Raw genomic sequence first — 16,214 nt, forward strand, 5'->3', positions numbered from 1 at the left:
GACTGGAAGAGAGGTCCTACCGCACTGTTATGTGCAGATATCGGTGAGTGAAACACGCTGCAAAACCTTTAATTGTGTTCTTGTTGTTAACCGTATCAACAGAGAGGAAAAAGTAATTAACGCAGGCTCTGATCAATACTGGGAAAACTATCCAGTGCAAAAATATAATGTATTCTCCCCACTTAAAGAAGTGGTATACTTAGATACACATTCCTTTTTATATTTATAGAGAATTGTTTATATTTTTAACTATACTATATTATTGTGCTATCCTATGTACTGTCTGACAATAATATAAGTGGTGTCATGTTTGGATGAACAAAAAAAATCAGTGTAGCACAGAACAAAGGCAGGAGGCCTACCTACCTACATATCACAGACAGTGGAGCAGCAGAGCAGACAGCTTTGACTTATTATTCTGATCATCTCAAACAGACAATAAAGCAGGGGGTCATGTTTCAGCATGTAATAACATGGTGTAGCAGCAGGGCCAGAGACTGAGGGAAACACTGCGTATGGGGCCATGAATCAAATGGGCAATGCATTGTCTCCCAAAATGACTTATTAGTCAATATAAAAGGGGATACTGTGTCTTTGAGGTGTAAATAGCCACGGCTCTGCAGAGAAGAGGTGGCAGCCCTGGTTAATGAACGAGACAAGAAAAACCTTGTTTAAAAGGACAAATCAGATCACGAGATTTCAACCCCATTAGCTGCTACTCACAGGGAATGATAATAATGATAAAGGAGGAGGTAGTGCCTTTTGATTCTTGAGTAGCAAATTGTGTTGTCTGGAGAAGAAATCTCTTCCTGGAGGAGAATCAAAGAGCAGTTCATTTTCACACTGACCTTCAGGGCTCAAGGCGGCCAGACAAGGGCACAAACAGATTGAGAATTAATTGGTGCAATTAACATTTTGTGATTATAAGGACTTCAGATCAATACCCTATGCAAATAGCAGTATTGATGTGCAGCAGAAACCTTGTTAATTGTGTTTGGCGAACAAACAGGCCCCTGTGTTACTATTCCATAATGGAACAGGAGGCACGGACAGGTTCAAACTGCTGACCACTTTAGATGCACGACGAGGACATGCGGCACTTCTTTCCCTCCTCCATCTTACTTCACCCTCCACTGTCCTCAAGACCTTAAAGAAAAGTTTGATGATCTCGGTTGCTTTTAAGTTGGCCTTTTAGTGTCTCTCTAAATAGGCTCTTAAGGGTCGGGTGAGGATTCTTCAGTGTTTCTGTGATCACCACGCTGGTGTCAGGCTGCAGCAGATTACACAAATGGCCTTTCGCCTCTTTTCTCTTTACAGTTTTTTGGGCAGCGGGAATGGGCATGTGAGGAAGAATGGAAACACTCTGCGTCGACAGCCATTGAAATGAATTAGTTTCAGCTTTATTGCTACGGACTGGATTTTCCACTCTCGTTATTAAACTGCGTTAAAAATGCACTTTCATTTTAGATAAGTACCAGTAATCCTGTTTGCGGACCACAGCAGATGAAGTTAAATATAATTTAAGCAGAAACGGAAACGGGTGGAACAATGTAATCACTGAAAGTGAGATTGAAGTGACGCTATTCTTATCATTAATATTATTTTCATTACTGTTGATGTGAAAAAGACACTAGTGATGGCAGCTGCAACAGTACGCAGATGGTAAGAAAAGATGGGGAAAAAAATACCCCAGCCAATAACTATCAGAACCAATATATCCCTGCATGCTCATCATTGTCTGTCTCAGTTTCTGTGTGTGTGACAATTGGCTAGTAGGTTGTCACAGGACTGTAATCTACGGTGGCCCTGAGAGCTCACGGCACTGCAACATCAGAAAACACATGCAAGAAGACAAAACGCAAGCAAATTAAGAAAACACGACGGAAGTGTTTCCAGAGGACACTTAAAAGTGATGCACACATCCAGACAGGCTTGTTGTTTATGCAGATTTTGACAATGATTTTGACTCACAGTGCTATTAAGGCTATCTTTCCGTCTACACTAGCCTACGCTGTGAAGCAAATGTTGGCAATCTAAAAGTGTGATTAAAGCCGTTTTACTGGACTGTGGAGGAGATTGTGTGCAGGAAGACTGAGACACCATCTGTCCGAAATGTAAGTAGTCATATTTTTTAAATAATTATGGCCCATTGATCCTATAATAACCAACACTGACTGAACTGAGAGAATGTTGCGGGGTAGTAGTTAGCGTTAGCGTCCGCTAGCTTAACCGTTAGCTTTAGGCTAACCGTTTGAGCTGTGGAGTCTTTGGCAACAATGACTGTTTGTTGTCGCCTGCGGCTCGTTTTTGTGAACTCACATTAGACCTGCAATGAAGGTCCCTGAGTGAAAAACAAATGGTGAAACTGACTGGTGTGTTGGAAACTGTAAAGAGTATTGTTTTTGAATAGCTTCAGGCTGCTACCTGCTAGCTGTCTGACTGTAAGCAGTAGGCTAGTGGTACAAGCAGCAGTATATGTCCAGTGTAATGTGTATACAGACAAGAATACTGTAAGATGCCTGGTGTTTGTTTCCTGTCCAAACAGCACAGTTTCACTCAGAACTAGTTGCTTATTGAGCCAGGGCTATACTGAATTTATTAGTAGCCTATCTATTTTATAATGGAAGAAAAAACTAATCTCCTCAGTTTGTAGCTTTGCCATAACTACAGATGTATGATACATGTCAGCTACATGATGTTACATTGAATGTGCCATGTTTTACAGATGTGAGTGACCTGACTGAGCCTGTGTTTGATGAAGTGTCTGTTGACCCACCCGGACCTTCACACAGCTATCTGTTCCATCAGATGAGGAAGCCTAAAGCTAACGGTTAAGCTAGCGGACGCTAACGCTAACTACTACCCCGCAACATTCTCTCAGTTCAGTCAGTGTTGGTTATTATAGGAGGGATACGATAAAGGACATCACAGACATTCAACTAACAATGGGCCATAATTATTTAAAAAATATGACTACTTACATTTCGGACAGATAGTGTCTCAGTCTTCCTGCACACAATCTCCTCCACAGTCCAGTAAAACGGCTTTAATCACACTTTTAGATTGCCAACATTTGCTTCACGGCGTAGGCTAGTGTAGACGGAAAGATAACCTTAATAGCACTGTGAGTCAAAATCATTGTCAAAATCTGCATAAACAACAAGCCTGTCTGGACGTGTGCATCACTTTTAAGTGTCCTCTGGAAACACTTCCGTCGTGTTTTCTTAATTTGCTTGCGTTTTGTCTTCTTGCATGTGTTTTCTAAATGGTGCGCATGTGTTGTCAAATTGATGAAGATGTTTTCTTAATTTGCTTGCGTTTTCTTTTCTTGCATGTGTTTTCTGATGTTGCAGTGTCGTGAGCTCTCAGGGCCACCGTAGTAATCCTGTGGCCTTAAAGAAACACAGAGCTGGCAACTTACACAAAGCATGAACCTACTGTAAATTATCTGAGCGGGGTCTGCCTGCTGAGGCTGTGGTGTGTTGTCATTGAAACTGGGAATGTTATGTTGATGTAAGCTTACCTACCTTTAGCGGAGCTGTTTCACGTTAGCTGGGATGCAGCACAAGACCCTGGTGAGATCAGAGCAGTACTGTGTATGCTGTTTTTCTTTTACCCTGAACTCATTTGATGTATGGCTTTTCACCAAATTGAAACGATTGAAATTGAAGAAGAATCTAAACCCCATTTCACCATAATTTGAAATGAGGTTCTCAAGAGTGCGATTACAGGTTAAATAATAAAAAATAAAAGACAATTGCCGGTGAATTAGCCATTTGTTACTGTGCTAATTACAGTTAATTCTTTTCAATTTTGGGCTGTGCTCCTTTAGGCATTAGCCTTAATCTCCCTGGTGATGAAGTTGGTATATTAACCAGAAAGCACTACAGGGAGGAGAGAGTGGACATGGAATTAAACCATCATACTTATAACCAGGTTTAACAAACATCACCACTTACTGAGCTGTTTGATGATAATGACTAGAATCTAAATACCTTTCTGTAAAAATGCATTTGTGAGGTGAAACCTCATTGTATCTCCATTAAATTAAACAAATACAGTGCTAAAGTGGGTGAGTGAGTTTCCAGGTCCAGGCTTTGATTGCTTGAGAGATACTTTATGAAAAAATAAAGATGAGTAATGCTTTGCAAAATAACTCTAATACATTTGACTTGTGTATTTTATTTAAAATGACAAGTTAAAAGTAAAGACCTAGGAATCTCTTACGGAATACATTTTTTTCTCTATTGGAAATCATTGTGTAATTAATATGGCTACCAGACTCATTGCTATGGGGGCATAGAGCGACCTTTGGGCCTTGCGGTTTCACAGAATCCATTCATAGGTTGATATACAGTAGTTGCTGCATGATGAACTTCCTCTTTTACTGGATCAATCACTGGGTCAGGAATGTAAAAATCTAGATTAAATACAACTGCAAATACCCGAGGATGAAGATCAATCCACAAGTAGACATCGATGTCGGATAATAGACGAGCCTCTGGAAGCTGAAGCTGGTTCCACAGTGAAATAAACATAGCGGGGAGGCTGAAGATGATTGCGGTGAGGATGCCGTTGATTCTATCCATTCATGCACCTGCAATGAAAATTGATTGTGAAGAGCTGAGACATGTTATTCTACCTCAGGAATCAACATCAATATAGCTATACAATGATGTCATGTGAACATTTCCCCCAAAACAATGTTATAGAGACAAAAAATAATGCAGAGAGTAAATCATAAAAACCAGCAAGTGGAAATGCCCATCTATACGGTCAGGCTGTGGAGAGCAGGTGAAAAATACACAATAGTGTGGCATTTTTAGACGTGGTTTCAAAAAGACCTTGTCAAGATTGATGTCTTTCCTGTAGCTATAGTTAATAGTAAGGGAACACTCCTGAAATTAGAATCCACTTCTTTCTAAACGCACCACCTGTGAATCGAGGACACATGAGGGGGGGGGGGGGGGATAGAAGGGTACATGTCATCTCTATAGGTTTCCCAGACACAGGGAAAAGGAGAACAGCCAATCTTTGAGATGTAATGGATATGTCAAGAATTGCTAAATCATAGATGTCTGAGGAAGAAAGACTACTAACCCAAACAGACAGGAGGGAGGCAAACGCAACAAAGAAGAGAGGAGGAAACAACAACAACAGATTTTGTTAAAGTGTTTATTTTGTTTGCATACTGCTCCTTATTATTACCTATTTGGCATCTCTGTCCGGGGTGCATTATGGAAATGAAGTAATGCTACTTTGCTTAACAATAACACACTGACTTTGAATCCTCTTACTTAAGGTTTGATTGCTTCTTGACGGTGGTTTTAAATGAATTGTGTTGAGGAGTGATAAAGAGCTTATTGCCAGGAATAAAAGCCCAGAGCAATGAAGAAAAGCTACACATGGAGTGGCTAGGCGATACAGGCTATTACGGTGAGGGAATGGTGTCCTTGACTGCCAGGACGGCTTAGAATTTTGTTTCATCTTGTTTTGCTGGCTGCCGACAATGATGCGTGACTCTGGCACCGGAGGAAGAGGGCAAGCATGAGAGCCATTTTAGATCTCATTTACATATAGTGTGTCTGTAACAGCATTAGAATAACAGTCTCTGTTATGCGTGTGCATGTGACCATGCCACATGCAGGTTTCAAGAGGCATGACTGCGTTACGTGTACGTTCCGGTGTATTTGTCCGTTCGAGCATTTTTAAAGTGTGTTTTGGGAATTTTTCTACAGAGAGGAATTTTAGGGGGGAGTAATGCTTATTATTCTCCATGTGTTGCGAGTCTGTTTGTGAATACTTGCTCTGACCTCTTTCACTCACATGCGCTGATTCCCCACAAACCTCATGTAAATCGGACAATGGAGGACTCGGGTACTCTGGGAATTTTTGTTTATCAGCGCAGTCAAAAGAACGGTTGGGCTGTGAGCTCTAATGGCCCTCCAGTGGGTTCAGCGTGCAAACTTCTGTGTGCAGCAGCAGTTTGCGGCCTCCCCTCTGAGCACATCTCTGTTTTATTTTGGTTGGCTGCTTGATTTGGGTGGGAGCGGTTAATATGGAGGTTATCACAGCTTTTGTCAAGGTGAACCAGTGCTTTGGTTGCATAGACTCTGGCTCTAATGAGGAGGCAAGATCTCCAAAGAAAAGTTCTCCTATGCTGTTTTGTTTCTGACTATGAACTCTCCTCAGAGTGCATTTAGCCGCCAAGGTTGTAATTTTTTTTAAAGCTTACAATAGTTCCAAGAGAGTTGGTCAAAAGAAAGAAGATGTTAAAATCAAGAAACTGCAGCTAAGGTCACGTCCACTTGTACACCGGTATGTATCTTTTTTTTTGCAGTTTGTCCTTTTGTCCACGTGCAAACATCACAACTGGACACTAAAACTGGAGCGCTTTGAAAACTCGGGCCAAAGGGGACATATGGAAAACTCAATATTTCTGTATTGTTCAGAGAAGGAAACCAGAGGTTTTGAGAAACTGTGTCCCTATTGTGAGAAACGCTGGCTGTCGTCATGACCTCAATTTGCGCATTGCAATCGTTGCTTACATCTACTGAGCATGCTCCAGCCTCGCTCAAGAAGATGCTCAATGCATAAGATCACGATGTTCCTCTACGGTGTTTGATGTGACACATCATCACCACCTACTGGCCTGGCATGATTATGTCAGCGTATTTCCGGGAATTTTTCTGCGTACAGATGCGGGTATATATTTTTTATACATCTGTGAATGCGCAGACATGGCCTTAGGTTCTCCCTGGTGTTCCTCTCTCCTCCTGTGTCTTCTCTGTGTCCTTTGTTGATATCTCTGTATTTGTGTATGTCTGTCCGTTGTTCTTGCTCCTCCTTTCATCTTATGGATCCTGATCACCTGCACACCTGCCTACAATCAGCTAATCTAACGTCAGTAAACTCTATCAACCCCTGCTCTCCTACTTATTGCCTGATTGTAGCTTCTACCACTGTGGTTTCTTTCATTTTCGGCCTCTCCGTGTATTCTGTATTCCCAGCCATACCCTCGCTACGTCTGTTAACTGTGCCGGTGCTCGCCATTTTGGCCTGTATTTAAAAGTCTTTAAATACAGAACTATGCCTTAACAGCTACACGCACAAAAAGCTTTAGCAAGCTCAAAAGCTTGACAATCCTGGTGTGCCTAGTTACAGTTGCTAAGCTATGATTGGACAATAGCTGTTTGGGGGAGGGGGTTAGCCAACTGTCAATTACATGACATTACATTAATTTAGCTGACTTACATTATAATGGGCCTAACCTACACAACACCAACTGCTCCAGAGGAAGATCTGCAGCAGATCAACGGAAGTCTGCAGCTATTTGTTGGAAAGCTTCTATAAAATGTTTTAGTTAACATTAGAGCGCCTGCTACACTGAAGTAAAGTATACGTCGGGTAATTATCTCATATGATGCTGGGTGTTCTCAGTCAAAAATAATTACCGTGCGACACAAAGTGCTTGAGAAATTGTAAGGGGTGAAACCTCTCCCTCTGATTTCAGACATCCTTTTCCAAAGAGATTTGGTCAGAGCTTTTCCTCCACTTAAACACAGAAACACTAAGGATCAATTTGTGGGATTAGTGGACACTGCCGAGATAAAGTTGGTGCTGAAGAGGCCCACATGACTATCGTCCCCTGAGTGTCCCGTTAAAGTCCTCTTAGCTCCTTTCCTGGCCACAGACTAAGCCCATCCAAACCCCAAATCCAATCACAACCCTGGCTCAGTCCGGCCCCTTAGAATCATCATCTCCAACAACACCATCCTAAATTGAAGCTCTGTCTCCCAATCTCCAGCCCTCCCTGCCTCGTCTCCTCCCAGAACTTTATTTAATGAGTGAAGTTTTGCGGTGGGTGCTCGGGGGTCTCCCGCCAGGCCTGAAGGAGGAGCCTTCATAAACCATGGGCGAACAAATGGGATTTAACACACAAGAGGCTCTGATGGCCTATTAATTCTGCTTTGGCTGGCGTCCAGAATGAGCCCAGCCTCTCTCCTAATTGGAGAGAGGCTAATTTCTATCAGCGGTACCAGGAGACTTTTTTTTCTCTCTGTGCAGGATGCATCCACATAACTTTAATGGATTCATTCAATGGCTGCGGCACGCAGACATTGATTAGATTGCCTCTGAGGCCCCACTGCTGGTCGCTTGACATAGGCAGCAAATGAAATGTGACCTCTGGTAAAAGGCCTGAACCAGCCAGCCCCAGTCTAATCCATTAGCTCAAAACCTTTCCCAATCCCATTTAATTAATGAAGTGATTTGAAAAGGGGTGAACATTTACCAATCACTGAAACTGGGAAATAGTGGGTAAGCGAAGTAACTGAAACAACATGGCAAACAGCCACGAGTAAGCGCACAATAGTTGGGTTGCAGAGTAATTGTTGGCAATTTGATGGAATATTATTCCAGCCCCGAGACAAGATGATCCAACCACAAAGCACAGACAGATGTGAGGTAATGAGTTGGGTTAAGGAAAATTGCCTCTCCTCGGCTGGATTGCTTAAATATTTGTCAGCAATAGAAAAAGTCAATTTATTCAAATTCATCAAAGCCAAACAGTGACAGCAGGGGAGGGGGGAGTTAATCAGTGAAATGTAAAACAGGAGAGAGGAAATATTTTCCTAATTTTTGTCATCTTGACCGTGCAGCTGTGATCGGTACTCATCAGCACCACTGCTTTCCAGAATTCAAATTTTCAACATTAATTCCCTTTTAACGAGGACCCCTATATGTCTTTACTCAGAAAAGTGGGGAAAAAGGAGTTGTGGCACAGTATTTCTCGGAAGCAAAACCCCAATGTCAAAAGAAAGACAAGCACCCGTTCTCTGTTGGTGCATATGTTACATTACTTATTTTCCTAATTGAATTCATTTATTTATCTTCAATTAATAATTTATGATGCAACACGCAGTGGTATGCAAATGAACAATTTAAATTTAATGAGTTTTTAATGACCAAACAAATAATTAGCCCGGTGTGGTGTGCATGTAATTTGAGGAGGAATGAATTTGAGAGCTTTGTTCAATGTTTGAGTACAGACAGGTTAATTTACTTATAGGGCAATTTATGCAGCAAAAGAACTGTGTGGTAGGTACAAAAACATTGGAAAGACATTACCTCAAGGTCATTAAGAAGTCTCGGAAAGGCCAGTCGTGGACATGTAATGCTATAAAAATAATGTGTGCCATTAGAATCCACACAATCATAGCAAATAGCAGAATAGAGGCACATGCTCTGAATATAACTCACCCACTGACAAAGGAAAAATCCAATATGGATATCCTAAATATTCTAACTATTCCCATTGGTGTGGGGGGAAAAAGGCAGAGGGCTACATGCCACTGGAGCCAAATGGCATTTGATAATGGCTTTTTTTTTCAGCAAACCCAAAAGACATTGTTAAGATTTACATTTTCAAATATACGCTGACCTTTTTTCCCTTCCTCTCCTCCGTTGGCTTGTCATCAGCACTGTAATTGAATCAATATATTTCCTGATCAGCCCAGAGATTGAATAAGGTCACAGGAAGCCATGTGTGGACATTAAAAATCATTATTCTACTCAAATTGAGCAGAGATGGCGTGGACCATTCAGGGTTGAAAATGAAATTATATTAGAGTCTATTACACTTTTACAATTATAGAGACGTTCCAATTTTACAACGGGAAATGAAGTCATAATAAAAAAGCCCAGGGGTGTATTACAAAGAAATGACCCAACTGTTTTTTCTCTCACGTTCATACTGTTATTGAATTGATGAAGAGAACTTGGTGACATTACATTCACTGATCAGTGACCTTATTCATGAAACATAGAGGAGCCTGTTTCGGTTGCTCCATTTTCTTACTTCAAGTTTGCTGTGGAGCTGTGTGTTTTCCACCTGCAAGACCCAAGTAACACTGTGCACATTTACATTTCCTCAGACTTCCAAGGACAAGTGGTACTAAGGATGTTGGCAAAGCAGTTCCTACTATAATTCTCCTTAAGCATGCATTTATTTTAATTATTCATTTATTTTCTGGGGTATGAGATTTAGCTTTTATGCACATGTCTGAGCAGCAAAATGGCTAATTAAATAGCCCAATAGAGTTGTGCAATATAGTAGACAAATCCGGCTAATCCAATACTCCAGAAAAAAAGTGGAAAATTGAATTAAACCACGCTATTAACTGAGCGTTTTCATTCTAAACTCGTGCAAATTATGTCTAACTATCAAATTAGATAAAAAAAGCCATTTTTAATTGGCTCACTCATTGAAATGAATAACACTTATCAGCGATCAACTTATCAACGCCCGCATGAAATAGGAATAAGCAGGACAAGAAAAAAGAGAGAAAGATAGAAAAAAAAGTTCCCTCCGGCTTTACTTTCATTCTTACGGTCCAGTTTCCCCACAGTTTACACATTTTTAAAGATCAGGCTCATAGTGTATCTCAAAATGAAACAATGATATGACTTCACACACATATAAAGTGGTGAACTGTGATTTGTCTTTACTGTCACATCCATCTGGTATGTGCGGAGGAAGAAGTTCATTTTCTTTAGTTGTTATACTTCTGTTTCACTTAGGACACACAGTCCCCCTCTGGTCAATTAGGCGTGATGGTCACAATGTCTGCAGAGCTATATTACAATGTGCTCCTTAAAGCCTGTCAAATGACTGGGCAGCAAGGGGAAACCCGGTCGCCTGGAAACCACACCGGCTCCCACAGCCATCATCATCATCATCATCATCATCATCGTGGCTGGATGTAAATAGCCTTTCATCTCAGGTGGAACAGAGCCGTTGAGCGAGCACACACACCTACCTTGCCCTGTTTAAACTCTGGTATGAGCGCTAATGAAAGGGCCATTTACACCCTCTATTCCACCTCCACATCTCTCCACATTTTTCTGAATATAAAACCTCATAATGGAACGTTTATGAAACACATAATGGCAATCTAAACCAGTGGGCGGCTGCAATCTACAAGGATTAGTGGGCTCGATGTAGTTGAACACATGAAGGCATATACTGTACTTGTCGCCCGACGCCTAGTGAGAGCTCCCCCGAAGGAGTGAGTGAGGGAGGGGGAACACTCAACTATGCCACACATCTCTGGCAGCAAATTAGGTACTGTGCTATCTATTCAGTGTGGGAAAAAAAAGAGGCGGTGAGATACTGGGCCTGTCACATTTCTCAGGTAGAGGGAAATAACTCTGTGGTGGGTTTTTTCACTTTAATGATATGCCCAGAACATTGCCTTACCTCAACAGATAGAGCCAAGCAACTGTGCAGACAAGGAGTGATATGACTGGGTAAACTGGTATGTTTGAAACAGACAGCGCTGTTCATTAGAGGTCTGCGGTTTCTGGGTTTTTTGATAAATGTCTCTAGCATTTGCTAACATTCATCAGCAACTAAAGCACTTTGTGAAGATAAGTTAAAACAAAATAGTTGGAAAGGTTTCAGAGCAAATAATTAGCACGTTTTTGAGCCTTCAAAAACCACATTATTTACAAAGGTGATACGATATGGGAGGAAGATGTTCTGTGTCTTGAGAAGGAAACCTCCTTTGCAGCAGAGTTCATAATAAGCTAGCATCTAGCAGTCTGGTTGGAGCCCTGATTCAAAACTCAGTTCACACTTTTACTCTGCATTTGAATCACAACACAGTGTAAATTCACCATGGCAAATGAAGAGGTGGAGTATCTGTCAGGAACACGAAATATAACAACAGATGGAAAAGTTGATGTATTGTCAAAAGCAGAATTAGCCAATGGAAACAGACTTGGAGGATAAACGTCCACTAATGAGAATTAACACAACTGTTTATCCTGATGAAGCAACTCATAATATATCTGATAGAAAGTATGCAATAATTCCAATAACTTCTCTTAATCGTACAATATGTAATCTTGTCGTGATGCATTGAGGTTCCCCAGTCACCATTGACAAGCCTTTTCTCCATGTTACTAAGTCATTGCTACATTAGGACCACACAATATACACAAATATCACCAGGGCCATGCAATAATAATTACAGTAAAATAAATAATGTAAAAACTAAATGTATGGAACACATCATTGAAGGCTAACAGGGATTTATGTCACTGTCACACGATGAAACAATTATTGATTAGACTTTAAGGACTAAATGTACAGCTGGACGGACGGTTACACAAGCACACCAACACATATGCAGTCTCCAGTTCACACGAGGGGCTTCAGCCGTCGTGCTCTGCAGTCTGATTGTCTCCTTCCTCAGCCAAACTGGCCCGATGGTGATGAATGTCTTTTACTTTTTTGTGAAGTCCCCGTACCGCTACAGCATGCCAGGCAGAATGAAAAACAGATTAAAGAGGCAAGAAAGCAACACAGAGAGGATGTTTGGCTGTTGGCTATTGAGTTATCAGCCTTTTACACACCTAATGAAACAACTTTCAGCACTGCAGCTTATTAAATATCCCCCAGTCACTGGGCAGAGCTGCGGAGTTGCCAGGCCCTGAGAAAGCTACATTAGAGTTTAATTAAAAACAAACAAATTACCCAGAGCACCATGCATCCATGTAACTCTACCCAAATATGACCTTACTTTTAATTGTGGAATGATGTTGGACTAGTACAGGTAGGCTACACCATAAAATAAGAAGTCTGAATATCTGTTAAAGCTAAGAGGAGAGTTTATATGTCAAAAGACTTTGAAAGTTAAAAAAAAAATATATATATATATGCAAATGGCGTGTTGTAAGACGGCAGGGAGACTGGTTCCAAACATCAACAAATAAACCCTGTGAGCACATTGGAAATCATCACTGAGCTGATTTATTATTTTATAATCAATCTTATCTCATTAACCTTTAACGTGGACACTTATCTGCAGTACATCCACAATGATTCTGACTATAAGAAAATAGGTTAATAATAATTTCTGTTCCCCTTGTTCATCAGGAATTTGAATGGATTTTATCTTTAAAGCAAGATGTGCCCTTTCAGGTGTAAATTATCCAATGATGAAAATGTCATATACTGTATAGCTGTCTTTTTTTCCTCTGGAGATCCAAGTCCTTAAAAGGAGAAATATAATCAGCCCGTCTGTTTTATAATGATGTTTGATAATAATAAATAAAGAAAAACTATTTATTACTATACTATACTATATATTATTGCTATCATTTGGTTCAACAGTTTGCTCTGTATATACAAGGCAATTTGTGACATTGTTTTGATTCCCTCCCTGCCTCCATCCTCACCAAAGCGACACTTGCCTTACGGCTGTCGTTTGTTTGAGCCGGGGACAGTGAACAGCTCTTCCCCTGTGGAAAAGATCTTTCTCATTACTGATATATAAATATGAAGTATTGCATGAACAACTGGATTTACATGTTTCTCATCCACAAATGAAGACAGAGTGGAGGCTATAGGAATGGGCTGTGAGGCTGAAGGGCATCTGTCCCAGGCAGCTAAACCAGTGTAGACTACTTCTTCATCTTCAGGCCTTTTCCTCCCAACGTCGCTCCTTTTTCTCCCTCTGGATTCCTGCTGTCCTCCAGCTGCCTCACGTAGCAGGCTTGTCCGTTTCATTTGGATTTGACCCCTGCTTACCTTACTTCCGAGCAGGCTTCATTAAATGTCTCTCCGGCTCTTTCAAGGCCTTTTCTCCCTCTTTCTTTCTCTCTCTCTCTCTTTCTCTCTCTCTCCGAGACAGTCACTAAGTGGGAGAATTGTAACAAAAGGAAAGCCTCCAATGTGCAATTGTCAGTGGAGAGGGTGACCCCAACTTTAGGGAAAAAAAGGAACCTGAGGATAATGGCAAATGAAGCCAAGGGCTGCGTTAATGGGGCAGCCATAGCACACGGAGTTCCTGGCGCTGCTTTAACTGACAGACATGTATATTAATAGTCAGCACTTTTTTTTTATTGAAGTGGAAGAAATATGAATATTCATCCTCATTTATATTTCAAGGCATTTCCCATTCCTGCGGGGGCCTAGGGTAGGTTTTGACCAATTTCCATCCCCATTACGGAAATGACAGCTCTCACTCTCGGGCCCCGACAGAGGTCTGCCCAATGCACAGGAGGTCTTACGAGGCGGGAGCCCGCGCCCGTTCCCAGCTGTCCACAAACACTCATTAACAGAGGAAAATATCCAACGGAATCTCTGTGAGAATTTTTAATCACACAAAGGTCCTGCTAATTAGGCAGCTGATGGGGCATGGAGAGCACAAGGACGAATTCTTTAAACAAAGGACTAGAAACTTTAGGAGCCTTAATTACTCGGGCAAAGAGTTCATTCCAGAATGGCAGAGCACATCATTCCACTAATGAGACCAAGTGGCAGCACATATTAGTGAGAAATAATGTGGAAAGTTCAATTACATTGTGCTTTTGGAGCCTTTTTCCCTCTTTCCCTCCTTGCTACTTATGCACACACATAAGACAAAGCCCAGGCCAGCGCAGGAAGGAGGCAGGGGCGGAGGACACGTAATCACTGGCACCAGCACTCCGTTCTTCACGTGTATCTTGGCAGGCTTGATCATCTTAATTGCCCATTAGAATGTTCTCCTGTTTGAAAATGAATATCATTATGCCACCCAGTTCTGGCCTTTTACTGGAGAAAGACTTGCTGCAATTTCCCCATTCAATGCCGCGTGTGTCTTGAATTCCAAAAACATAATTGACTACCAATTTGCAATGACCAAACCCTTAGAAATGCTATGAATGAAAAGGGTAATGGCCAAGTTAATTACCAGGATGTAAGATTAACTTTTTTTTCCTTCTTACTACATGGAGACATATTCTAAAACAACTGTCATGATGGCTCTGATGTTGTTTGTTTTAAATTCTGTTGTGAATTTAGGCCATTTTCATCATGTGTGTCTTTAAGGACAGGAGACAAGGATACAAATCAATAATTTCTATTAGTTTTCCTGACTCAATGAGCTGCCTTTCATAACAGCTCTGCTTATGCAGATATTTTTAACAGCACTATATTTTGGAAAAACATGCAAACTACACCGTCCTAATTTTGTGAGTTTGGTTCCATTTCTGGGCCATTATTGGGAAATAAGATGACACCAATGTTTGAAAGTCTTCAGATGATGTTATTATCACCATTTGGCAGTGAGAAGGTGTGGTATAAGAAAAGTTACACCTGCTTGGATTAAGCTAATGACATTAGACACAATCTTTAACTTTGTTCCCCACAGTGTATGGGTAAATACATGTGAATGGCAATCAAATAATGTGCAACTGAAAGGGTAATATATGCGCATCCTCACCTGCGTACAAGATTGTATTAAAAAACCCTAATGCCCACATGAGGAGGTGCCAAGATACCAATTACAGCAAGCAGGAAGCAAATTTCCCGTGAAATAAAACAGCTAATGGGAAATGGAAAACGGCAGGCAGCATTCCTTATTGCCCGCTAAGCTGGAACAAGAAAAAGAGGCAGGCAGGGCTGAATGTCCACAACTGGCCTGGTTTTAACCACACAGCAAAATACATCATAAGGGCCATTGAAAATGGGGCAGCTGAATAGGTTTGTGCCTAAAATGAGTTCACTTCCCCACATACTATATACAGTACTCTATGTCCTCATGATGGTGATCTAGGATCTTTTGTCTTTATTCAATATATATTCCCAAAAAACACTGCTTGGTTGTGCAAGGCTTTATGATGCAATGTATATCATGTATATTATTTTGCTTAATTTCCCACTGTGCACACATGCGACAAATATGGACGGGGAAAAACAAACAGGGGCCATCAGTCCCATGACGTTGGGGTCAAGTCCACTGATTCCAACCAGAAATAACTTACTTGAGTAGGCTACTTTTTCTTTTACTTTTTAACTTGAGAATGCTTCTCCAGAGCCACAGAAAACACAAAGCAACTGCAATCCTCATAAATTGACTTTTGACATGTACTTTAGTGAACTGCGCCTTAAACACATGAATCATTTGAGTCTGTATTATAACTAACCCACATCTTTTGCTGAAAGCTATTTTCTATCTGTGCTCCCTTTCCCAGGTAGCTGAGTGGGTTAAAGGCACATGAGTTGCAGTCTCTGCTGAGCGTCATTATATATATCAGAAATTTTGAAATCAAGAGGATGTTGACTGTGCGCTCCCTTCCATACTGTCTGTCTGTCTGTCTAACCCACAGAGAATAGTCTGACCAGAGAAGACCCACCAGTGAGGGAACCAATTGATTTTTTTTCT

This window comes from Ammodytes marinus (assembly GCF_949987685.1).
Source record: "Ammodytes marinus genome assembly, chromosome: 1".
Classification (NCBI taxonomy): domain Eukaryota; kingdom Metazoa; phylum Chordata; class Actinopteri; order Uranoscopiformes; family Ammodytidae; genus Ammodytes; species Ammodytes marinus.